Source organism: Brachyhypopomus gauderio, unplaced genomic scaffold (genome assembly GCF_052324685.1).
Source record: "Brachyhypopomus gauderio isolate BG-103 unplaced genomic scaffold, BGAUD_0.2 sc225, whole genome shotgun sequence".
Taxonomy (NCBI): domain Eukaryota; kingdom Metazoa; phylum Chordata; class Actinopteri; order Gymnotiformes; family Hypopomidae; genus Brachyhypopomus; species Brachyhypopomus gauderio.
The window spans coordinates 181,337-190,851 of NW_027507046.1; the positions used below are offsets into that span (position 1 = coordinate 181,337).

General features: G+C 44.2%; 27 non-coding genes across 27 annotated transcripts; all 27 read right to left on the reverse strand.

Annotated features, from left to right (window-relative positions):
* Positions 1-82: 82 nt before the first annotated feature.
* trnar-ucg (transfer RNA arginine (anticodon UCG)) lies at positions 83-155 on the reverse strand. Its single transcript has one exon. It is a non-coding gene; the product is annotated as a tRNA-Arg (tRNA).
* A 168-nt stretch (positions 156-323) lies between these two features.
* Positions 324-394, reverse strand: trnag-ccc (transfer RNA glycine (anticodon CCC)). Its single transcript has one exon. It is a non-coding gene; the product is annotated as a tRNA-Gly (tRNA).
* A 398-nt stretch (positions 395-792) lies between these two features.
* Positions 793-865, reverse strand: trnar-ucg (transfer RNA arginine (anticodon UCG)). Its single transcript has one exon. It is a non-coding gene; the product is annotated as a tRNA-Arg (tRNA).
* A 168-nt stretch (positions 866-1,033) lies between these two features.
* Positions 1,034-1,104, reverse strand: trnag-ccc (transfer RNA glycine (anticodon CCC)). The gene has a single exon. It is a non-coding gene; the product is annotated as a tRNA-Gly (tRNA).
* Positions 1,105-1,502: 398 nt separating this feature from the next.
* On the reverse strand, positions 1,503-1,575 carry trnar-ucg (transfer RNA arginine (anticodon UCG)). Its single transcript has one exon. It is a non-coding gene; the product is annotated as a tRNA-Arg (tRNA).
* Positions 1,576-1,743: 168 nt separating this feature from the next.
* On the reverse strand, positions 1,744-1,814 carry trnag-ccc (transfer RNA glycine (anticodon CCC)). The gene has a single exon. It is a non-coding gene; the product is annotated as a tRNA-Gly (tRNA).
* A 398-nt stretch (positions 1,815-2,212) lies between these two features.
* Positions 2,213-2,285, reverse strand: trnar-ucg (transfer RNA arginine (anticodon UCG)). Its single transcript has one exon. It is a non-coding gene; the product is annotated as a tRNA-Arg (tRNA).
* A 168-nt stretch (positions 2,286-2,453) lies between these two features.
* Positions 2,454-2,524, reverse strand: trnag-ccc (transfer RNA glycine (anticodon CCC)). Its single transcript has one exon. It is a non-coding gene; the product is annotated as a tRNA-Gly (tRNA).
* A 398-nt stretch (positions 2,525-2,922) lies between these two features.
* trnar-ucg (transfer RNA arginine (anticodon UCG)) lies at positions 2,923-2,995 on the reverse strand. Its single transcript has one exon. It is a non-coding gene; the product is annotated as a tRNA-Arg (tRNA).
* A 168-nt stretch (positions 2,996-3,163) lies between these two features.
* trnag-ccc (transfer RNA glycine (anticodon CCC)) lies at positions 3,164-3,234 on the reverse strand. The gene has a single exon. It is a non-coding gene; the product is annotated as a tRNA-Gly (tRNA).
* A 398-nt stretch (positions 3,235-3,632) lies between these two features.
* Positions 3,633-3,705, reverse strand: trnar-ucg (transfer RNA arginine (anticodon UCG)). Its single transcript has one exon. It is a non-coding gene; the product is annotated as a tRNA-Arg (tRNA).
* Positions 3,706-3,873: 168 nt separating this feature from the next.
* trnag-ccc (transfer RNA glycine (anticodon CCC)) lies at positions 3,874-3,944 on the reverse strand. The gene has a single exon. It is a non-coding gene; the product is annotated as a tRNA-Gly (tRNA).
* A 398-nt stretch (positions 3,945-4,342) lies between these two features.
* Positions 4,343-4,415, reverse strand: trnar-ucg (transfer RNA arginine (anticodon UCG)). The gene has a single exon. It is a non-coding gene; the product is annotated as a tRNA-Arg (tRNA).
* A 168-nt stretch (positions 4,416-4,583) lies between these two features.
* On the reverse strand, positions 4,584-4,654 carry trnag-ccc (transfer RNA glycine (anticodon CCC)). The gene has a single exon. It is a non-coding gene; the product is annotated as a tRNA-Gly (tRNA).
* A 398-nt stretch (positions 4,655-5,052) lies between these two features.
* On the reverse strand, positions 5,053-5,125 carry trnar-ucg (transfer RNA arginine (anticodon UCG)). Its single transcript has one exon. It is a non-coding gene; the product is annotated as a tRNA-Arg (tRNA).
* Positions 5,126-5,293: 168 nt separating this feature from the next.
* trnag-ccc (transfer RNA glycine (anticodon CCC)) lies at positions 5,294-5,364 on the reverse strand. Its single transcript has one exon. It is a non-coding gene; the product is annotated as a tRNA-Gly (tRNA).
* Positions 5,365-5,758: 394 nt separating this feature from the next.
* Positions 5,759-5,833, reverse strand: trnar-ucg (transfer RNA arginine (anticodon UCG)). Its single transcript has one exon. It is a non-coding gene; the product is annotated as a tRNA-Arg (tRNA).
* Positions 5,834-6,001: 168 nt separating this feature from the next.
* trnag-ccc (transfer RNA glycine (anticodon CCC)) lies at positions 6,002-6,072 on the reverse strand. The gene has a single exon. It is a non-coding gene; the product is annotated as a tRNA-Gly (tRNA).
* A 398-nt stretch (positions 6,073-6,470) lies between these two features.
* On the reverse strand, positions 6,471-6,543 carry trnar-ucg (transfer RNA arginine (anticodon UCG)). The gene has a single exon. It is a non-coding gene; the product is annotated as a tRNA-Arg (tRNA).
* A 168-nt stretch (positions 6,544-6,711) lies between these two features.
* trnag-ccc (transfer RNA glycine (anticodon CCC)) lies at positions 6,712-6,782 on the reverse strand. The gene has a single exon. It is a non-coding gene; the product is annotated as a tRNA-Gly (tRNA).
* Positions 6,783-7,180: 398 nt separating this feature from the next.
* On the reverse strand, positions 7,181-7,253 carry trnar-ucg (transfer RNA arginine (anticodon UCG)). The gene has a single exon. It is a non-coding gene; the product is annotated as a tRNA-Arg (tRNA).
* Positions 7,254-7,421: 168 nt separating this feature from the next.
* trnag-ccc (transfer RNA glycine (anticodon CCC)) lies at positions 7,422-7,492 on the reverse strand. Its single transcript has one exon. It is a non-coding gene; the product is annotated as a tRNA-Gly (tRNA).
* A 394-nt stretch (positions 7,493-7,886) lies between these two features.
* Positions 7,887-7,961, reverse strand: trnar-ucg (transfer RNA arginine (anticodon UCG)). The gene has a single exon. It is a non-coding gene; the product is annotated as a tRNA-Arg (tRNA).
* Positions 7,962-8,129: 168 nt separating this feature from the next.
* On the reverse strand, positions 8,130-8,200 carry trnag-ccc (transfer RNA glycine (anticodon CCC)). The gene has a single exon. It is a non-coding gene; the product is annotated as a tRNA-Gly (tRNA).
* Positions 8,201-8,598: 398 nt separating this feature from the next.
* Positions 8,599-8,671, reverse strand: trnar-ucg (transfer RNA arginine (anticodon UCG)). The gene has a single exon. It is a non-coding gene; the product is annotated as a tRNA-Arg (tRNA).
* Positions 8,672-8,839: 168 nt separating this feature from the next.
* On the reverse strand, positions 8,840-8,910 carry trnag-ccc (transfer RNA glycine (anticodon CCC)). The gene has a single exon. It is a non-coding gene; the product is annotated as a tRNA-Gly (tRNA).
* Positions 8,911-9,308: 398 nt separating this feature from the next.
* On the reverse strand, positions 9,309-9,381 carry trnar-ucg (transfer RNA arginine (anticodon UCG)). The gene has a single exon. It is a non-coding gene; the product is annotated as a tRNA-Arg (tRNA).
* Between the last annotated feature and the right edge of the window lie 134 nt (positions 9,382-9,515).

Here is a 9,515-nt window from a genome sequence, read left to right on the forward strand (position 1 = left end):
TACAAAGGGTCTAAAGAAAGAAGATAGAGGAAGTCTGCAGGCAAGCCAAAGAATGAGAATGTACTCTTTAGTCTCCAATGTATGACCCAGATGGGACTCGAACCCACAATCCTCAGCTCCGAAGGCTGATGCCTTATCCATTAGGCCACTAGGCCACTTTTGCTTTGCATAGTGCAGACTTTGAAGGTCTTCTCGACTATAGACTAGTTTTCAAATATATGCTGAAGCCATGCTTCTTTGCCACATAACCATGTTGGCAAGAGCTCAGCGCATAAGAGCGTGACGTTCGGAGAAAGAAAAGTACTCTCTACATTCCTTGTCTGTGCGCCAGCCGGGAATCGAACCCGGTTCACAAGAATGGGAATCTTGCATGATACCACTACACCACTGGCACCCTGCGCAGCTAAACTTTAGAGGTCGCCAAAAAGTAAACACCAATCACAGTGCTTTTCCATGAGCAATTTACACATATTTTCAAGCCAGATCACATTTTCAGCTACTGTTTCATTTTTCCATGGACCTGTACTTGATTTGCTCAATAACCACATGAGACAGTACATCATGCTTTTCATTCCTCTTCGCTTCTCAGACAAACATGCCATGTAGAGGTCAGCAATGTTGTACTGTTCTGCATGGGTTGACGTCTAAGGTTCTTCTCTATGGCTCATTGTTGTATGCTTTCACAGTCAGCTTGTTTGCAGACTTACCTTTACAAAGGGTCTAAAGAAAGAAGATAGAGGAAGTCTGCAGGCAAGCCAAAGAATGAGAATGTACTCTTTAGTCTCCAATGTATGACCCAGATGGGACTCGAACCCACAATCCTCAGCTCCGAAGGCTGATGCCTTATCCATTAGGCCACTAGGCCACTTTTGCTTTGCATAGTGCAGACTTTGAAGGTCTTCTCGACTATAGACTAGTTTTCAAATATATGCTGAAGCCATGCTTCTTTTGCACATAACCATGTTGGCAAGAGCTCAGCGCATAAGAGTGTGACGTTCGGAGAAAGAAAAGAACTCTCTACATTTCTTGTCTGTGCGCCAGCCGGGAATCGAACCTGGTTCACAAGAATGGGAATCTTGCATGATACCACTACACCACTGGCACCCTGCGCAGCTAAACTTTAGAGGTCGCCAAAAAGTAAACACCAATCACAGTGCTTTTCCATGAGCAATTTACACATCTTTTCAAGCCAGATCACATTTTCAGCTACTGTTTCATTTTTCCATGGACCTGTCCTTGATTTGCTCAATAACCACGTGAGACAGTACATCATGCTTTTCATTCCTCTTCGCTTCTCAGACAAACATGCCATGTAGAGGTCAACAATGTTGTACTGTTCTGCATGGGTTGACGTCTAAGGTTCTTCTCTATGGCTCATTGTTGTATGCTTTCACACTCAGCTTGTTTGCAGACTTACCTTTACAAAGGGTCTAAAGAAAGAAGATAGAGGAAGTCTGCAGGCAAGCCAAAGAATGAGAATGTACTCTTTAGTCTCCAATGTATGACCCAGATGGGACTCGAACCCACAATCCTCAGCTCCGAAGGCTGATGCCTTATCCATTAGGCCACTAGGCCACTTTTGCTTTGCATAGTGCAGACTTTGAAGGTCTTCTCGACTATAGACTAGTTTTCAAATATATGCTGAAGCCATGCTTCTTTTGCACATAACCATGTTGGCAAGAGCTCAGCGCATAAGAGTGTGACGTTCGGAGAAAGAAAAGAACTCTCTACATTTCTTGTCTGTGCGCCAGCCGGGAATCGAACCTGGTTCACAAGAATGGGAATCTTGCATGATACCACTACACCACTGGCACCCTGCGCAGCTAAACTTTAGAGGTCGCCAAAAAGTAAACACCAATCACAGTGCTTTTCCATGAGCAATTTACACATCTTTTCAAGCCAGATCACATTTTCAGCTACTGTTTCATTTTTCCATGGACCTGTCCTTGATTTGCTCAATAACCACGTGAGACAGTACATCATGCTTTTCATTCCTCTTCGCTTCTCAGACAAACATGCCATGTAGAGGTCAACAATGTTGTACTGTTCTGCATGGGTTGACGTCTAAGGTTCTTCTCTATGGCTCATTGTTGTATGCTTTCACACTCAGCTTGTTTGCAGACTTACCTTTACAAAGGGTCTAAAGAAAGAAGATAGAGGAAGTCTGCAGGCAAGCCAAAGAATGAGAATGTACTCTTTAGTCTCCAATGTATGACCCAGATGGGACTCGAACCCACAATCCTCAGCTCCGAAGGCTGATGCCTTATCTATTAGGCCACTGGGCCACTTTTGCTTTGCATAGTGCAGACTTTGAAGGTCTTCTCGACTATAGACTAGTTTTCAAATATATGCTGAAGCCATGCTTCTTTGCCACATAACCATGTTGGCAAGAGCTCAGCGCATAAGAGCGTGACGTTCGGAGAAAGAAAAGAACTCTCTACATTCCTTGTCTGTGCGCCAGCCGGGAATCGAACCCGGTTCACAAGAATGGGAATCTTGCATGATACCACTACACCACTGGCACCCTGCGCAGCTAAACTTTAGAGGTCGCCAAAAAGTAAACACCAATCACAGTGCTTTTCCATGAGCAATTTACACATCTTTTCAAGCCAGATCACATTTTCAGCTACTGTTTCATTTTTCCATGGACCTGTACTTGATTTGCTCAATAACCACGTGAGACAGTACATCATGCTTTTCATTCCTCTTCGCTTCTCAGACAAACATGCCATGTAGAGGTCAGCAATGTTGTACTGTTCTGCATGGGTTGACGTCTAAGGTTCTTCTCTATGGCTCATTGTTGTATGCTTTCACAGTCAGCTTGTTTGCAGACTTACCTTTACAAAGGGTCTAAAGAAAGAAGATAGAGGAAGTCTGCAGGCAAGCCAAAGAATGAGAATGTACTCTTTAGTCTCCAATGTATGACCCAGATGGGACTCGAACCCACAATCCTCAGCTCCGAAGGCTGATGCCTTATCCATTAGGCCACTAGGCCACTTTTGCTTTGCATAGTGCAGACTTTGAAGGTCTTCTCGACTATAGACTAGTTTTCAAATATATGCTGAAGCCATGCTTCTTTGCCACATAACCATGTTGGCAAGAGCTCAGCGCATAAGAGCGTGACGTTCGGAGAAAGAAAAGTACTCTCTACATTCCTTGTCTGTGCGCCAGCCGGGAATCGAACCCGGTTCACAAGAATGGGAATCTTGCATGATACCACTACACCACTGGCACCCTGCGCAGCTAAACTTTAGAGGTCGCCAAAAAGTAAACACCAATCACAGTGCTTTTCCATGAGCAATTTACACATATTTTCAAGCCAGATCACATTTTCAGCTACTGTTTCATTTTTCCATGGACCTGTACTTGATTTGCTCAATAACCACATGAGACAGTACATCATGCTTTTCATTCCTCTTCGCTTCTCAGACAAACATGCCATGTAGAGGTCAGCAATGTTGTACTGTTCTGCATGGGTTGACGTCTAAGGTTCTTCTCTATGGCTCATTGTTGTATGCTTTCACAGTCAGCTTGTTTGCAGACTTACCTTTACAAAGGGTCTAAAGAAAGAAGATAGAGGAAGTCTGCAGGCAAGCCAAAGAATGAGAATGTACTCTTTAGTCTCCAATGTATGACCCAGATGGGACTCGAACCCACAATCCTCAGCTCCGAAGGCTGATGGCTTATCCATTAGGCCACTGGACCACTTTTGCTTTGCATAGTGCAGACTTTGAAGGTCTTCTCGACTATAGACTAGTTTTCAAATATATGCTGAAGCCATGCTTCTTTTGCACATAACCATGTTGGCAAGAGCTCAGCGCATAAGAGCGTGACGTTCGGAGAAAGAAAAGTACTCTCTACATTCCTTGTCTGTGCGCCAGCCGGGAATCGAACCCGGTTCACAAGAATGGGAATCTTGCATGATACCACTACACCACTGGCACCCTGCGCAGCTACTCTTTAGAGGTCGCCAAAAAGTAAACACCAATCACAGTGCTATTCCATGAGGAATTTACACATCTTTTCAAGCCAGATCACATTTTCAGCTACTGTTTCATTTTTCCATGGACCTGTCCTTGATTTGCTCAATAACCACGTGAGACAGTACATCATGCTTTTCATTCCTCTTCGCTTCTCAGACAAACATGCCATGTAGAGGTCAACAATGTTGTACTGTTCTGCATGGGTTGACGTCTAAGGTTCTTCTCTATGGCTCATTGTTGTATGCTTTCACAACCAGCTTGTTTGCAGACTTACCTTTACAAAGGGTCTAAAGAAAGAAGATAGAGGAAGTCTGCAGGCAAGCCAAAGAATGAGAATGTACTCTTTAGTCTCCAATGTATGACCCAGATGGGACTCGAACCCACAATCCTCAGCTCCGAAGGCTGATGCCTTATCTATTAGGCCACTGGGCCACTTTTGCTTTGCATAGTGCAGACTTTGAAGGTCTTCTCGACTATAGACTAGTTTTCAAATATATGCTGAAGCCATGCTTCTTTGCCACATAACCATGTTGGCAAGAGCTCAGCGCATAAGAGCGTGACGTTCGGAGAAAGAAAAGAACTCTCTACATTCCTTGTCTGTGCGCCAGCCGGGAATCGAACCCGGTTCACAAGAATGGGAATCTTGCATGATACCACTACACCACTGGCACCCTGCGCAGCTACTCTTTAGAGGTCGCCAAAAAGTAAACACCAATCACAGTGCTTTTCCATGAGCAATTTACACATCTTTTCAAGCCAGATCACATTTTCAGCTACTGTTTCATTTTTCCATGGACCTGTCCTTGATTTGCTCAATAACCACGTGAGACAGTACATCATGCTTTTCATTCCTCTTCGCTTCTCAGACAAACATGCCATGTAGAGGTCAACAATGTTGTACTGTTCTGCATGGGTTGACGTCTAAGGTTCTTCTCTATGGCTCATTGTTGTATGCTTTCACACTCAGCTTGTTTGCAGACTTAGCTTTACAAAGGGTCTAAAGAAAGAAGATAGAGGAAGTCTGCAGGCAAGCCAAAGAATGAGAATGTACTCTTTAGTCTCCAATGTATGACCCAGATGGGACTCGAACCCACAATCCTCAGCTCCGAAGGCTGATGCCTTATCTATTAGGCCACTGGGCCACTTTTGCTTTGCATAGTGCAGACTTTGAAGGTCTTCTCGACTATAGACTAGTTTTCAAATATATGCTGAAGCCATGCTTCTTTGCCACATAACCATGTTGGCAAGAGCTCAGCGCGTAAGAGCGTGACGTTCGGAGAAAGAAAAGAACTCTCTACATTCCTTGTCTGTGCGCCAGCCGGGAATCGAACCCGGTTCACAAGAATGGGAATCTTGCATGATACCACTACACCACTGGCACCCTGCGCAGCTACTCTTTAGAGGTCGCCAAAAAGTAAACACCAATCACAGTGCTTTTCCATGAGCAATTTACACATCTTTTCAAGCCAGATCACATTTTCAGCTACTGTTTCATTTTTCCATGGACCTGTCCTTGATTTGCTCAATAACCACGTGAGACAGTACATCATGCTTTTCATTCCTCTTCGCTTCTCAGACAAACATGCCATGTAGAGGTCAACAATGTTGTACTGTTCTGCATGGGTTGACGTCTAAGGTTCTTCTCTATGGCTCATTGTTGTATGCTTTCACACTCAGCTTGTTTGCAGACTTAGCTTTACAAAGGGTCTAAAGAAAGAAGACAGAGGAAGTCTGCTGGCAAGCCAAAGAATGAGAATGTACTTTAGTCTCCAATGTATGACCCAGATGGGACTCGAACCCACAATCCTCAGCTCCGAAGGCTGATGCCTTATCCATTAGGCCACTGGGATACTTTTGCTTTGCATAGTGCAGACTTTGAAGGTCTTCTCGACTATAGACTAGTTTTCAAATATATGCTGAAGCCATGCTTCTTTGCCACATAACCATGTTGGCAAGAGCTCAGCGCATAAGAGCGTGACGTTCGGAGAAAGAAAAGTACTCTCTACATTCCTTGTCTGTGCGCCAGCCGGGAATCGAACCCGGTTCACAAGAATGGGAATCTTGCATGATACCACTACACCACTGGCACCCTGCGCAGCTAAACTTTAGAGGTCGCCAAAAAGTAAACACCAATCACAGTGCTTTTCCATGAGCAATTTACACATCTTTTCAAGCCAGATCACATTTTCAGCTACTGTTTCATTTTTCCATGGACCTGTACTTGATTTGCTCAATAACCACGTGAGACAGTACATCATGCTTTTCATTCCTCTTCGCTTCTCAGACAAACATGCCATGTAGAGGTCAGCAATGTTGTACTGTTCTGCATGGGTTGACGTCTAAGGTTCTTCTCTATGGCTCATTGTTGTATGCTTTCACAGTCAGCTTGTTTGCAGACTTACCTTTACAAAGGGTCTAAAGAAAGAAGATAGAGGAAGTCTGCAGGCAAGCCAAAGAATGAGAATGTACTCTTTAGTCTCCAATGTATGACCCAGATGGGACTCGAACCCACAATCCTCAGCTCCGAAGGCTGATGCCTTATCCATTAGGCCACTAGGCCACTTTTGCTTTGCATAGTGCAGACTTTGAAGGTCTTCTCGACTATAGACTAGTTTTCAAATATATGCTGAAGCCATGCTTCTTTTGCACATAACCATGTTGGCAAGAGCTCAGCGCATAAGAGTGTGACGTTCGGAGAAAGAAAAGAACTCTCTACATTCCTTGTCTGTGCGCCAGCCGGGAATCGAACCTGGTTCACAAGAATGGGAATCTTGCATGATACCACTACACCACTGGCACCCTGCGCAGCTAAACTTTAGAGGTCGCCAAAAAGTAAACACCAATCACAGTGCTTTTCCATGAGCAATTTACACATCTTTTCAAGCCAGATCACATTTTCAGCTACTGTTTCATTTTTCCATGGACCTGTCCTTGATTTGCTCAATAACCACGTGAGACAGTACATCATGCTTTTCATTCCTCTTCGCTTCTCAGACAAACATGCCATGTAGAGGTCAGCAATGTTGTACTGTTCTGCATGGGTTGACGTCTAAGGTTCTTCTCTATGGCTCATTGTTGTATGCTTTCACAGTGAGCTTGTTTGCAGACTTACCTTTACAAAGGGTCTAAAGAAAGAAGATAGAGGAAGTCTGCAGGCAAGCCAAAGAATGAGAATGTACTCTTTAGTCTCCAATGTATGACCCAGATGGGACTCGAACCCACAATCCTCAGCTCCGAAGGCTGATGCCTTATCCATTAGGCCACTAGGCCACTTTTGCTTTGCATAGTGCAGACTTTGAAGGTCTTCTCGACTATAGACTAGTTTTCAAATATATGCTGAAGCCATGCTTCTTTGCCACATAACCATGTTGGCAAGAGCTCAGCGCATAAGAGCGTGACGTTCGGAGAAAGAAAAGAACTCTCTACATTCCTTGTCTGTGCGCCAGCCGGGAATCGAACCCGGTTCACAAGAATGGGAATCTTGCATGATACCACTACACCACTGGCACCCTGCGCAGCTACTCTTTAGAGGTCGCCAAAAAGTAAACACCAATCACAGTGCTTTTCCATGAGCAATTTACACATCTTTTCAAGCCAGATCACATTTTCAGCTACTGTTTCATTTTTCCATGGACCTGTCCTTGATTTGCTCAATAACCACGTGAGACAGTACATCATGCTTTTCATTCCTCTTCGCTTCTCAGACAAACATGCCATGTAGAGGTCAACAATGTTGTACTGTTCTGCATGGGTTGACGTCTAAGGTTCTTCTCTATGGCTCATTGTTGTATGCTTTCACACTCAGCTTGTTTGCAGACTTAGCTTTACAAAGGGTCTAAAGAAAGAAGACAGAGAAAGTCTGCTGGCAAGCCAAAGAATGAGAATGTACTTTAGTCTCCAATGTATGACCCAGATGGGACTCGAACCCACAATCCTCAGCTCCGAAGGCTGATGCCTTATCCATTAGGCCACTGGGATACTTTTGCTTTGCATAGTGCAGACTTTGAAGGTCTTCTCGACTATAGACTAGTTTTCAAATATATGCTGAAGCCATGCTTCTTTGCCACATAACCATGTTGGCAAGAGCTCAGCGCATAAGAGCGTGACGTTCGGAGAAAGAAAAGTACTCTCTACATTCCTTGTCTGTGCGCCAGCCGGGAATCGAACCCGGTTCACAAGAATGGGAATCTTGCATGATACCACTACACCACTGGCACCCTGCGCAGCTAAACTTTAGAGGTCGCCAAAAAGTAAACACCAATCACAGTGCTTTTCCATGAGCAATTTACACATCTTTTCAAGCCAGATCACATTTTCAGCTACTGTTTCATTTTTCCATGGACCTGTACTTGATTTGCTCAATAACCACGTGAGACAGTACATCATGCTTTTCATTCCTCTTCGCTTCTCAGACAAACATGCCATGTAGAGGTCAGCAATGTTGTACTGTTCTGCATGGGTTGACGTCTAAGGTTCTTCTCTATGGCTCATTGTTGTATGCTTTCACAGTCAGCTTGTTTGCAGACTTACCTTTACAAAGGGTCTAAAGAAAGAAGATAGAGGAAGTCTGCAGGCAAGCCAAAGAATGAGAATGTACTCTTTAGTCTCCAATGTATGACCCAGATGGGACTCGAACCCACAATCCTCAGCTCCGAAGGCTGATGCCTTATCCATTAGGCCACTAGGCCACTTTTGCTTTGCATAGTGCAGACTTTGAAGGTCTTCTCGACTATAGACTAGTTTTCAAATATATGCTGAAGCCATGCTTCTTTTGCACATAACCATGTTGGCAAGAGCTCAGCGCATAAGAGTGTGACGTTCGGAGAAAGAAAAGAACTCTCTACATTCCTTGTCTGTGCGCCAGCCGGGAATCGAACCTGGTTCACAAGAATGGGAATCTTGCATGATACCACTACACCACTGGCACCCTGCGCAGCTAAACTTTAGAGGTCGCCAAAAAGTAAACACCAATCACAGTGCTTTTCCATGAGCAATTTACACATCTTTTCAAGCCAGATCACATTTTCAGCTACTGTTTCATTTTTCCATGGACCTGTCCTTGATTTGCTCAATAACCACGTGAGACAGTACATCATGCTTTTCATTCCTCTTCGCTTCTCAGACAAACATGCCATGTAGAGGTCAGCAATGTTGTACTGTTCTGCATGGGTTGACGTCTAAGGTTCTTCTCTATGGCTCATTGTTGTATGCTTTCACAGTGAGCTTGTTTGCAGACTTACCTTTACAAAGGGTCTAAAGAAAGAAGATAGAGGAAGTCTGCAGGCAAGCCAAAGAATGAGAATGTACTCTTTAGTCTCCAATGTATGACCCAGATGGGACTCGAACCCACAATCCTCAGCTCCGAAGGCTGATGCCTTATCCATTAGGCCACTAGGCCACTTTTGCTTTGCATAGTGCAGACTTTGAAGGTCTTCTCGACTATAGACTAGTTTTCAAATATATGCTGAAGCCATGCTTCTTTGCCACATAACCATGTTGTCAAGAGCTCAGCGCATAAGAGCGTGACGTTCG